A 10,809-nucleotide genomic window follows, 5' to 3' on the forward strand; every position below is an offset into this window, starting at 1 on the left:
CACGAACAAACCTACCACAAATCAGATGACATATTCATAGAGCCATATGTGAAGGAGCAATCTCCTGATATACTATGTGAATATGGTAGCTTTTCTTCTTTCAATTGTTTGCCCAAATATGATCTGTATGATGAAGATTATGTGCCTCAAAGCCAAATCAGCCTTATAGAGGAATCAGATGCTATTTTGGGAGAAAGCAAAGTTCAGGTTCAGCAGCCTGAACCCAGTGATCAGCTTGCCCGTTTCAGCTATGAAGAGGAGGAGGAAAATGCAGAGAATTTTGATTTCAGCAAAGGAACTTTACCATTTTGTTTCGAATCTTTTCAGTTTATTAGGGAGAATTATCATGCAGTTAATAATCAAGTGTCAGCAAGTGTTGATATTGACCATCTAGAGGAGAGTCAAATCCTTGCTCATAATGCATTACCTCTAGATTTGCAGCCCCAAAGTGCCATTGAATGTCAGATTGAGGAAGACTCGGAAGCAGCAGCATGTGTTCAAATGATCCAAGTAGATCCTCTGCCTATTTGTTTTCAGTCATCTGAGTTATTTGAAGAAAAAGAGGAGCAGCCTGTGCAAATCAGTCAGGTGCCATCTGGGCCTGTTTGTAATGAATTGCAAGTATCATTCCAAGTTTGGTATGATCCATCTGCTGGCAGGTTGGATGATGGAATAAATCATTGCTCTTCTCCATTAGCAGGCTGTAAGGCTCAAAATCAAGATGCTGGTGATTTCCCAATTCAAAGGCATGATAACAATCCTGAACCTTTGTACAGTTCTTTAATTCAGCTCAGCAATTGTGAATATATATTGCAGGACCCTTTTGTACAGTTTTTGGATTCAGCAAAGGAGATAGGGACTTTCCTGATCTTCTCAATGGTTAACAAAGCTATATCTGATGGCAAGATCTCCATTTCAAGCATCAGCAAGCACAGGCAGCAAAGCTCATTGATGTTCTTAATGCTTAAGTGGCTGCATTGGCTGTTTCATTTCACCTAACAACAAAGAAGGTGCTGATTAGAGTAGGTAGGTAGGATTTCAGTTTTCTGTTTGGATAGCAGCTTGCTACAGTTGAAGCCCGAAGTGAAGGCCCTAAGCTCTTCAAGTCTGTTGTCATATATATAAATAAAGCAGCCAGCAAAGGGAAGTTTTCAGAGTACAACAACAATTGAAGATCAAGGCAATCTGACCTGTTGTTCTTGACTTTTCACAAGGAAAAGCCATCCCCAAGTGGAGCCACTGTTAGCCTCCTATTGCAATAGGTTTCATATTTCATGATTGACAGTGGAAGTGCCAAAAATGTTCATCTTTTCCATGCTGCAAAAGTTCCATTTTTGAAAGATTTCTCAGTTAAGGGAAGGCCAAACAGCTTAATCTTGGCTTCCCTAGGTTTAAATTTCTTGTTTTAGAATATAGAGAATAAACATCTGTCCAAACTGTTTAATCTTGGCAGATTTGTAGATAGGTAGAGAAGCAAGGGCGCTCAACTGTTTAATCTAAGCCCTTGGAAGATATAAGACTAGATTTAGATAGGAAAATAGTTAAAAGAAAAGATGAAAAGCTGGGTTTGCTAGTCCAAGTGCACCCATCCAAAAAGAAGAAAAAATGTTAGGTAAGTAGGTAGGGTAGGTAGTTTTGTGGTGGCAGAATGATGAATTGTGATCCATTTTATGTTTTCAAGTGTTATATCTACTCAAATCACAAGTGCAAGGCATTTTTCCATTCGGAGCAGCTCAAGCGAGGCATGTCTAACTTCCCTTTCTTCCTCTTCCTTCAAATCATTCACTAATTTCCCCAAAGGATATCGAGATCTGCTCAATACTCCTAAATTGCTCCATTTAACTCTTCTCTCCCCTTTTAAGCCTAAGTTTGCTATACTTAGCGCTTTCTCCACAGTTTCACACTAACTTCTAACTCTATTATGTAAATCCCTATGTTTTCCCCCTTCCCATATTAAATATGTTATAAATCCCTTTATATACATATCCCCTCCCTTTGGTTGAAAAATAACCATAAGTATCCCTTGGGAATTACTAAGTTTACTTGAAACTTAGTAAGAACCCTCATCTTGCCTCTTAAACCACCTTCTAATGCATTAGGACTCATTCCTATGCATAAAATCCCCTCCAAAGTGTAAAATCCCTCTTTTAGGCCTTGATTCCACCTTTCTAAGGCATAAAAGCCTCTTATAATGCTTTCGGACCCCTACCAAGCATTAGAAACCCTCCTCTCTATACTTTGGACCTCTTTCGAAGCCTCAAGAATCCCTTCCGAAGAATTAAAATATGCCTCCGATCTTCAATATGCCCCTCCGATGCATTACAGGCCTTCTTTTTTGTTATCGGAACCCTCCGATCCCATAAAAACCCTCTTTTCCATGTAAAAACCTTCCTCTGATCATAAAAGCCTTTATCGCCTCCCTTAAGCCCTTCTCTGAATGCATATGCCCTCCCCTCCGACGCGATATCGCTGTCGGAGGTTGCAGCGAGAAAGAGTTGGCCTTTGTATGAATTGGTCCAATGGATACTCGTCGATCGCAAGTCAGCAATCGACATATCGCAATGTTGTGCCATATGTGCCCCTTCCCCTTTCCACCGATGCAATATCGCTATCAGGAGCCATCCGCACCACATATCCCACATTTTCCATATATTTCCGCTCTATCGCATATCCCTACTTTATCGTTTAACTTAAGTTTTTTATAAAAACTTAAGTTATAGCGTAAAAACCCGCTTTTTCCGCTTTATCGCATCACATCGCAATTTAACATTAAAGCCCCCCCCCCCGGGTTTCCCCGATAACGATATTGCGACTTAATCACAGCCGTCCATCGCCCCCGCCCAGACCAACGGCTCAGATCATTTCGGCGATCACACATATATAAACCCTCCGCCCCGCCGATTGCCGAAACAACGACTTAATCGTAGCCGCCCATTCAGGACCCTCAGATCAACGACCCATAATTAGTCGCATCGCTCCCATATAGGGCTCCGACTGGCCAGAGCCGAAATGTTATAAACAGCAGTTGAAAGGGATTTCGGGTCCGCTTATCCATTTTCATCAAATCCGCCGATATGAAACCGCCGATGGACCAGACCTGATTTAAATAAAAGTGGGCCTATAATGCATTTCGGGTCCGCGGGGTTCATCGCTCATTGAAGGTATTATAGTTTGGGATCCGCCGATCGCCGATTTAGCGCCAGCCGTTGGATCTGCCTTCGCGCGATCCAACGGCCAGGATTTAATCTCTGCTACAGTGCTCATTTTGCGCCCAATTCTTATGAAAATTCACGTTTAAAGGGCATTTTGCCTTTTATAAAGAAAAGGGGCTATTTCACGTATATCAGCTCGGCGCCCTCAGCTCCAAAGGATTGGGATCATTTTGCGGCCATTCGTTGATCGCTTCGGCCTAGATTGACTCCAAATTGCATGGTTTTCTGCCTCAGCAAGCTCTCGTCCTCCATTATTTCGCCAGTTTTACAGTTTTATCAGTTTCAAAGGTACTTTGATTGGCCAGGTGCCGAAGCTCCTCCAAAAGCCTCCAGGAGCCCGCAGACAGCGCAACAACAGTCAAATCTTGCCATAAGTGGCCATAAAGCGACGATTTTTGAAGCGGCAAAGTGTATTAGTGAAGCAGCAGAGAGTATCAGTCGAAAGTATCAGTGGAAATCTTTATTTCCAACACAGATGAACATTAAAGGCCCCCAACAAAGTCAAAGGAGCAGTTCTGAGTCATTAAGGCTCACAAAATCATTGTTAAATGCGTTAAAGCCACCTAAAGGCAGCAAAACCGCTTGAGAGGTGCAGAAAAGAGAATTTAAGGCCCAAATATTGCAGAAGCAGTGTATGAAGACACATATGGGCAACGCTTCAGTATTCATGGTGCAGTTATGGCAAAATTGCCAGCACATTGCAGCAAAGGACCCTTATTAATTCATTCTTATGACTGTTGCCTCCCGCGCAGATCATAGAGATATTTTTAGCATATATTTCAACAGATGTTAGGTTAGAGTCATTCATTTCTCCAGATCTGTTTTAGATCTGCTGTTGTAGATATTTTTTAGATATTTTCTTTATTTATACCACCCTGAGCATCGTTTAAAGGGTTGGTTGGTTGATTTCCTCTTTCGAGACTTGCGCTGTATATGTTGAGAGCTTCTGTAATCAAAGATTGCTGTAATATTTGCATCTGAACTGGCTGGTTGTGCTTTCAATGGCTGAAGAGCTTGATATGGAATTCTCGTGCTTTCTCATGGTCCAATAAGTCCTTCCTCCCTCTGTTTATCAACTTATATGTATCTGTATCATCTATATATCATAATCTAAGTTGCAGGAAGAAGGAACAGTTCAGACCTGGCTTCTATGCCCTCTGTGCTCAATTCCTCTAACTTTTCTATGTTTTCCTCTGAATTAGTGATGAATATGCATACTTAATTGATCATGTTTAAGCTATTTCGCGTTTCTAAATGTTGTCTAGGAAACTCTTCATTTCTCCTATTTAGCCTTCATCCACTTTCCCTCTTTGGCTGGATGAGAGATCCTTAATTGCCTCTCATCCCCTGACCTCCATTTCATCCTTGTCCCAGCATTAATCATTGTGCCATGTGTAGCTATCCTGCTCCATATTCCTCTCTTCTACCAAAGAAAACACATCCATCAGTTCACATTCATGGACTCCATGTCCAATGGTTTGAACTTATTACACTTTGCATGCCAACTCTGCTTGAATAGATCAACCATCCCACAAAACTCAAACAAAACCCTTGTGCATCATATCTAGCCTAAAATCATCCCTTAAACAAAGCTAAATCCTAAAGAGAGAGCCCTCTCTGACTGCTGGTAGGCTAGGACCTACAGTCCAAAGATTGGTTTGTGGTTACCTCGGCCGTATTCCCTTAGGAGTCAAAGGGAACAACCTGAGTGATAACAGGGAGAACCATTCTGTAGAAACTCAAAGGCAATTGATGGAGGAATATCCCAATAATCCACATTTTGAAACAATGAAATGTATCATTTATGTTGGTTTATCAGATACAGAAACAAAGCTATTAGCATGAGATCATAATTCAGATAATTAATATAGGATATCTATGACTTTCAACCAAAGGGTTAGAGTTATTCATAGTGAATTTGAAAAAAAAAATGTGGTGGGGATAAGATAAATGTTACTGTAGATTTCTGAAAGGAATGTTGTATGGAAATAGGGTATCAAATTGAGGAGGAAATCAATTCAAAAGGCGCATAGTAAATACTCGTATATTCATAGGTATTGATAACATTTTCCAGTTAGCATTTAGAACTTGATAGATATGGGAATTGATTAATGAGATTTTTAACATGTGGGAGAACATTGACATTAAAAAGCAAAAGGTTAAAAAGTCTAAACCATTGATATTTAGCAACAGTAAATCGGGTCCTGAAATGAAGCAACTTCCAAAAGATATGACTATCACACCTTGTAGAGCAATGCAAGAAGTGAAGAATGAAAAACTTGTCAAAGAAATATTATGTCACGTGAGGTCAGGGGAATTATCATTGGACGAAATGTCTAAAGAATTTCAAAAGTAAGTTTGTTGAATTATTTTTACTTATTTCTAGATTATAATTTTCTTTTTAATATAACTATTGTTCTTGGTAGTATTTGTTATACATATCATTGTATTAACTTTTTTTACTTTATCTATTTAGTCATAAAGTTTATATGAAAATACAAAAACAAAAAGGTATGTTGATTTATATCTTCATTTTTATTCATCTGTATACTATTTTTATTTTATAACTTATACATATATTTGTTTATTTTATTAAAGATGAGGAAAGATGCAAATGGAGCACTAGATAGTTTCAGAACCTTTATTTTAAAAATTAAGATAGGGGAAAACAAACTCAAGGATGCAGCTTATATGGTAAGACATTGAAAATGTATTTTTGATTAATGTTAAAAATTTCATTTATGTATAAGTTAATTGAACTTTTACTATTTCATGTTACATGCAAAAATCAAATCTTTTTAACCGTAAAGATCAACCATTTATAAATGATTCTAAGTTCATTCATATTGATAATTGGGAAAAAGATGATAACTATATGTCTATGCTTTTTAATCGGGTAGATGGAAAGAGTCATAGTCAAGTACTGGTTTACGATGTTATTATGAAAAAACTAAAATATGAAGATAAAGAAGCAAAAGGAGAGAAAGTTAACATTTATCAAAAACTACAGTCATTGATTAATTATCTTATAAACATATGTTCAAATGAAGGAGATTGGGTTCTGGATTTATTTTCCAGCTCAGGTAATTTTTATTATATAAAATTGAATTTCAATATCTTCTTTCTTAATTTATATGTCATTATACTAATTTACTTCATTATTTCTTTTGTGCTTGATAATTAAGTACAACAAGAGCATGTTGTCTACAAAAAGGAAGAAATTGCATTGCAATTGAAAAAGATCTAGTACAGTGCAAATTTATTCAGCAAAGAATTAATGCTCTTCAATTTCTTCCAGATGCAATGCAAGAAATTGGGTTGAAGAAAGGGGATTTTCGTGAAACACGTGGGGCAAAAAAGGAAAAGGAACCTCGACCACCATTACATTGAATGATTGGAAAGACATACATTAGAAGATTCACAGACATCATAGATCCATTAGAAGAGGAAAACGAGCAAAATGAAACAAAAAATATTGTGGCAGAAGACAATGTTGAAACTCTAAAGGATGAAGAGTTTGGATTACGTGATATTGTAAATTAAATTTAAGTTATGCTTGGAAATCAAACGCATTTTTTGTAACTATTAAGTAGTTAATACTTGTAATGTTTTTGACTTTGACATTTTATGAGAAGAATAAGCATTCAATTAATGTTTTTATGTTTTCAATATTTGTATTGTGAATCATTATTTTTTGAAAAAAAACAGTGATTATTATTATTTTTTGACATGAAAAAACTATTATTTAACTATTTTTGTTAAATTTTTCTATAAAAATTGTGATTTTGACATGTCATTTCTAGCCAAAAAAAACTATCAAAATGTGTAATTTTTTAGTTATATTTATGTTAAAAATGGTTTTTTTATGACAATTGTTAAAAATTATTGTTGTTTAGAGACAATTATTTGATGTGCATTGAAAAATTAATTAACGATATATAAATATGTAGAATATCCAAACTTTAAAATATCGATCTTCTTCTTTAACTATGCAAAAAATAAAAACCTCACTACAAAGAAGAAGAAGAAGAAGAAGAAGAAGACCACTTCAAAAATTGTTAAATTTAGAAAATAATTATTTCACATTTAATACATTAGAAAATTTAAAGTAAAAAAATAAGTATTTTAAAAAAAGGTTCTGATAGAGAATCAACATTTTTTAAAATCAGCAAGCAAATCACTAACATTCTAAAAACTGATGTACATAATAACAAAAAAAAATCAAGTGTAAAAAACTATGCTAAAAAAATGTGTATTCTGCATCACCACTTTTCAAAATCGAATCACTTTTTTGCTACCTCTACGAAACAAGTAATCGTATAAGTTCTTGTTTCAAAGTTTACATTGTTTTCATATTAATAATGGAGGGGAATATACTGCTAATGAATTTGAAATCTATCTATACCAACATGGGATTAAGCATCAAACCATTATTCCATAAAATCTTCAACAATATGGTGTAGCAAAAGGAATGAATAGAACATTCTTGAGTATAATGCATTCCATTCCATTTTTTCAAGTATGTCAAGTTAATGTTTTGGGTTGATGCAATTCTCTATGTAGTTTATTTGAAAAATAGAATTTCATCTCATGCCCTTGGAAAAAGACTCCTTTGATGAAGCATCTTAGGGTTATTGGTTTCACTTGTTAATTCTGAACTCTTAAGGATCAAAGAAACAAACTAGGTGCATGGAGTCAAAAGTGCATCTTCTTGGTGCACTCAAAAACCACAAAGTCATATAATCTTTACAATGAGGTAAATTAAAATTCCATCCTTTCTACATATGTCATTTTCTTGAATCCATTATAATGAGAGGATTATTGAGCAATATCTTTATGGATTTACTCATGTAAAGACATTTCATGAAAATGATAAGGAGATTATATATTTGGAAGGGTGGAACTCGTATCCTATATCAATCTCTAGAATCTACTTTCGAAGTGCCATCTCCCCCTCATGTAGAAGATCCAACCACTTCATAAGAATGGGAGGCTCGATTGGATGGTGTGATTGAGAGGATTAAACAGTTGAACCTTGATGGGAATGCATAACCATCTCAATCAGTCGAGCAACCTACACGATCATATGAATTTCCAAAATGGGTCAAGAAGACACTTGAAAGTGTTCATCTCGATAAGATTGGAAGAAATGAACTAGAAATCCAACAAGAAAAGATCATGAGGGTGACTTAGATGATTCAAATTTAAGGTATGTCAATCATATATAAGTTTTGCATGATTGTGAATTGAATATATCTACTAACTTTAAACCAACTTCCTTTGAAACAGTTGTTTCTCATGCAAAAGAATCCATGTGGGAGGAGTATGATGCTCTCATCAAGAATAGGACACAAAACTTGGTGGGTCCTGCATTTGGAACCAAACTAATTGGTTACAAGTGGTTCTACAAGAAAAAATACAAATCACATAGCTCACTTGACAGGCATAAGGAGAGTCTTGTGGAAAAATGATAGGCACTGAAAAAAGACACAAAATGTGGGGAGACTTTTTCCTCCACAACAAAATGGGTCAGTGTTCATGCTTTGTTGTTTTTGGTAGCACAATATAGGTCGAAGATTCATCGCATGGATGTGAAGACAACCTTCTTGAACGAATATTTGAAAGAGAATGTATACATGTCTCAAATAGAAGGATTTGTTGTGAAGGATCAAGAATATAAGGTATGTAAGCTCATTAGGCATTTGTATAGCCTAAAGCAAGCACCTTCTGCATGGTATGGAGTGCTAACTAAGCATCTTTGGAAGATCAATTTTAAGCACTTTAATCTTGTCAGATGCAACTTTGTTTGTCAAGAAAGTTGGAAAATTTTGCCATATGGATTTTAGTGTATGTAAATGATATTTTGATAACAACGAAACATGAGTCATTTATTGTAGTTATAAAAAAAGAATTAAAAAAGAGAGGTTTGACACAATAATTATAAGACATCTTCACTACTACTTGGGTATTGAAAGAACTTGAAATCCAAGGTATAAATTCATCTCCCCAAAGAAGTTCATTGAAGAGTTGTTGAATAAATTTGTCATTGTTCATTGTAATCCTCTTTCCACTCCACTGGAGCAAAATTTGAAGCCAGCATCAAAAGAAAGGAATGAATTTGAGAGTGCAAATATAGATAATTTATGGGCAGTCACATTTAACTTGCTAGACCAAATATTTCATTTGCAATTGGGATATTTCTAGGTTCATACAAAAGCTTTGTGAAGGACATTAGTGTGTTGCAAAGAGACTCCTAAGGTACTTAAAGGAACTCAAGACTTTGGGCTCAAACACTTGGCAGAGGGTTGAGGTCTATTAATGAATTTTTCTCACATGTTTCAATGCCCATTGTTGAGCTCAGTCTAATTCAATTTAATTATAATAACATTGGTTTTGAATTTGGTTATAAATCATTTTGGTCGGTAATATCATATAGTCAACTTCAATAAAATTGAATCTCAATGATATAACAATCTATATAATCATTTTATGATTGTTAATTTTTTTTAATATAAAAAACATTTTAAAAATTCTAAAAACTCATTTTAATTTATTTTTTAAATATAATATATTTATATTTAATTTTACCCATTCTAAAATATAAGAATAAAATTAAATTATCAAAAACTTAAATTATAAAAAATTAATAAAATTAAAATACCAGAAATTAATATAATTAAAATTTAGTTTAAAATAAAGTATCACCTCATCATGTCAATTTAATATTAAACTACATTAAATAGAATATCATATTGTGAGACGTTGGCATTGATGTAAAAGATGGATTGCAATGTAACCTGCCTTAATAAGATCTTGATATTAAAAATTTAAAGTAAAATAACAAGGTTTTAACATTATACCATATTATGAAATTGAGAATAAATTAATTAAGCAAACTTTGAAGAGAACCAATAAAAATCATAAGCAAATACCAACACCATGTTAAATTTTAAGGTAGGTATATTTATATAATAGATTTCATCCATAGAAGTGTCAAGATAATTGACAAAAGTTTTGGATTTGATGAATGAAATTTATATTTAAATTATTGTTTTTAAAATGTTTGAAGATAAGAAGACAAGGAATCAACATTGTTCGACCACTTTGATCAGGGTAGAATGTGCAACCAGTGAGACTTGACTCGTTACCTACTCTTTATAATTCACTCTTATGTGAGGGTGTGGCTAAGGGGGGTGATATTGGGTAAAACATATCCCACCCTCATATGAGGTGGGGTAGGGAATGATTCATCAAATATTTTTTCCATCCCCACTGATGATAGTAAGGTTAGGGGGAGCGATATGCTTTATCAATTATCCCCCTTATTCCCATCTTCATATGGCAATGGGGTTTTTAACCCAATATTTTCCCCACCCACACTAAATGAGGTTGGGGGTAGGGAAGGGAGATCTTTTGCCTCTACGCACCACTCCCATATGAAGATGGGATATGTTTTACCTATATTTCCCCCCACCCCCAAAGAGGGTGGGGTATGTTTTACCCAATAGTCCCACCACCTTCACCCCCATAATTTATATTTACACAATATTCCACGTACCCAATATGAGGGGGAATATTGGGTAAAACATACCCCATC

The sequence above is a fragment of the Pinus tabuliformis genome, chromosome X (genome assembly GCF_031772625.1).
Source record: "Pinus tabuliformis cultivar Carrire ecotype Pingquan chromosome X, CPIR1, whole genome shotgun sequence".
Classification (NCBI taxonomy): domain Eukaryota; kingdom Viridiplantae; phylum Streptophyta; class Pinopsida; order Pinales; family Pinaceae; genus Pinus; species Pinus tabuliformis.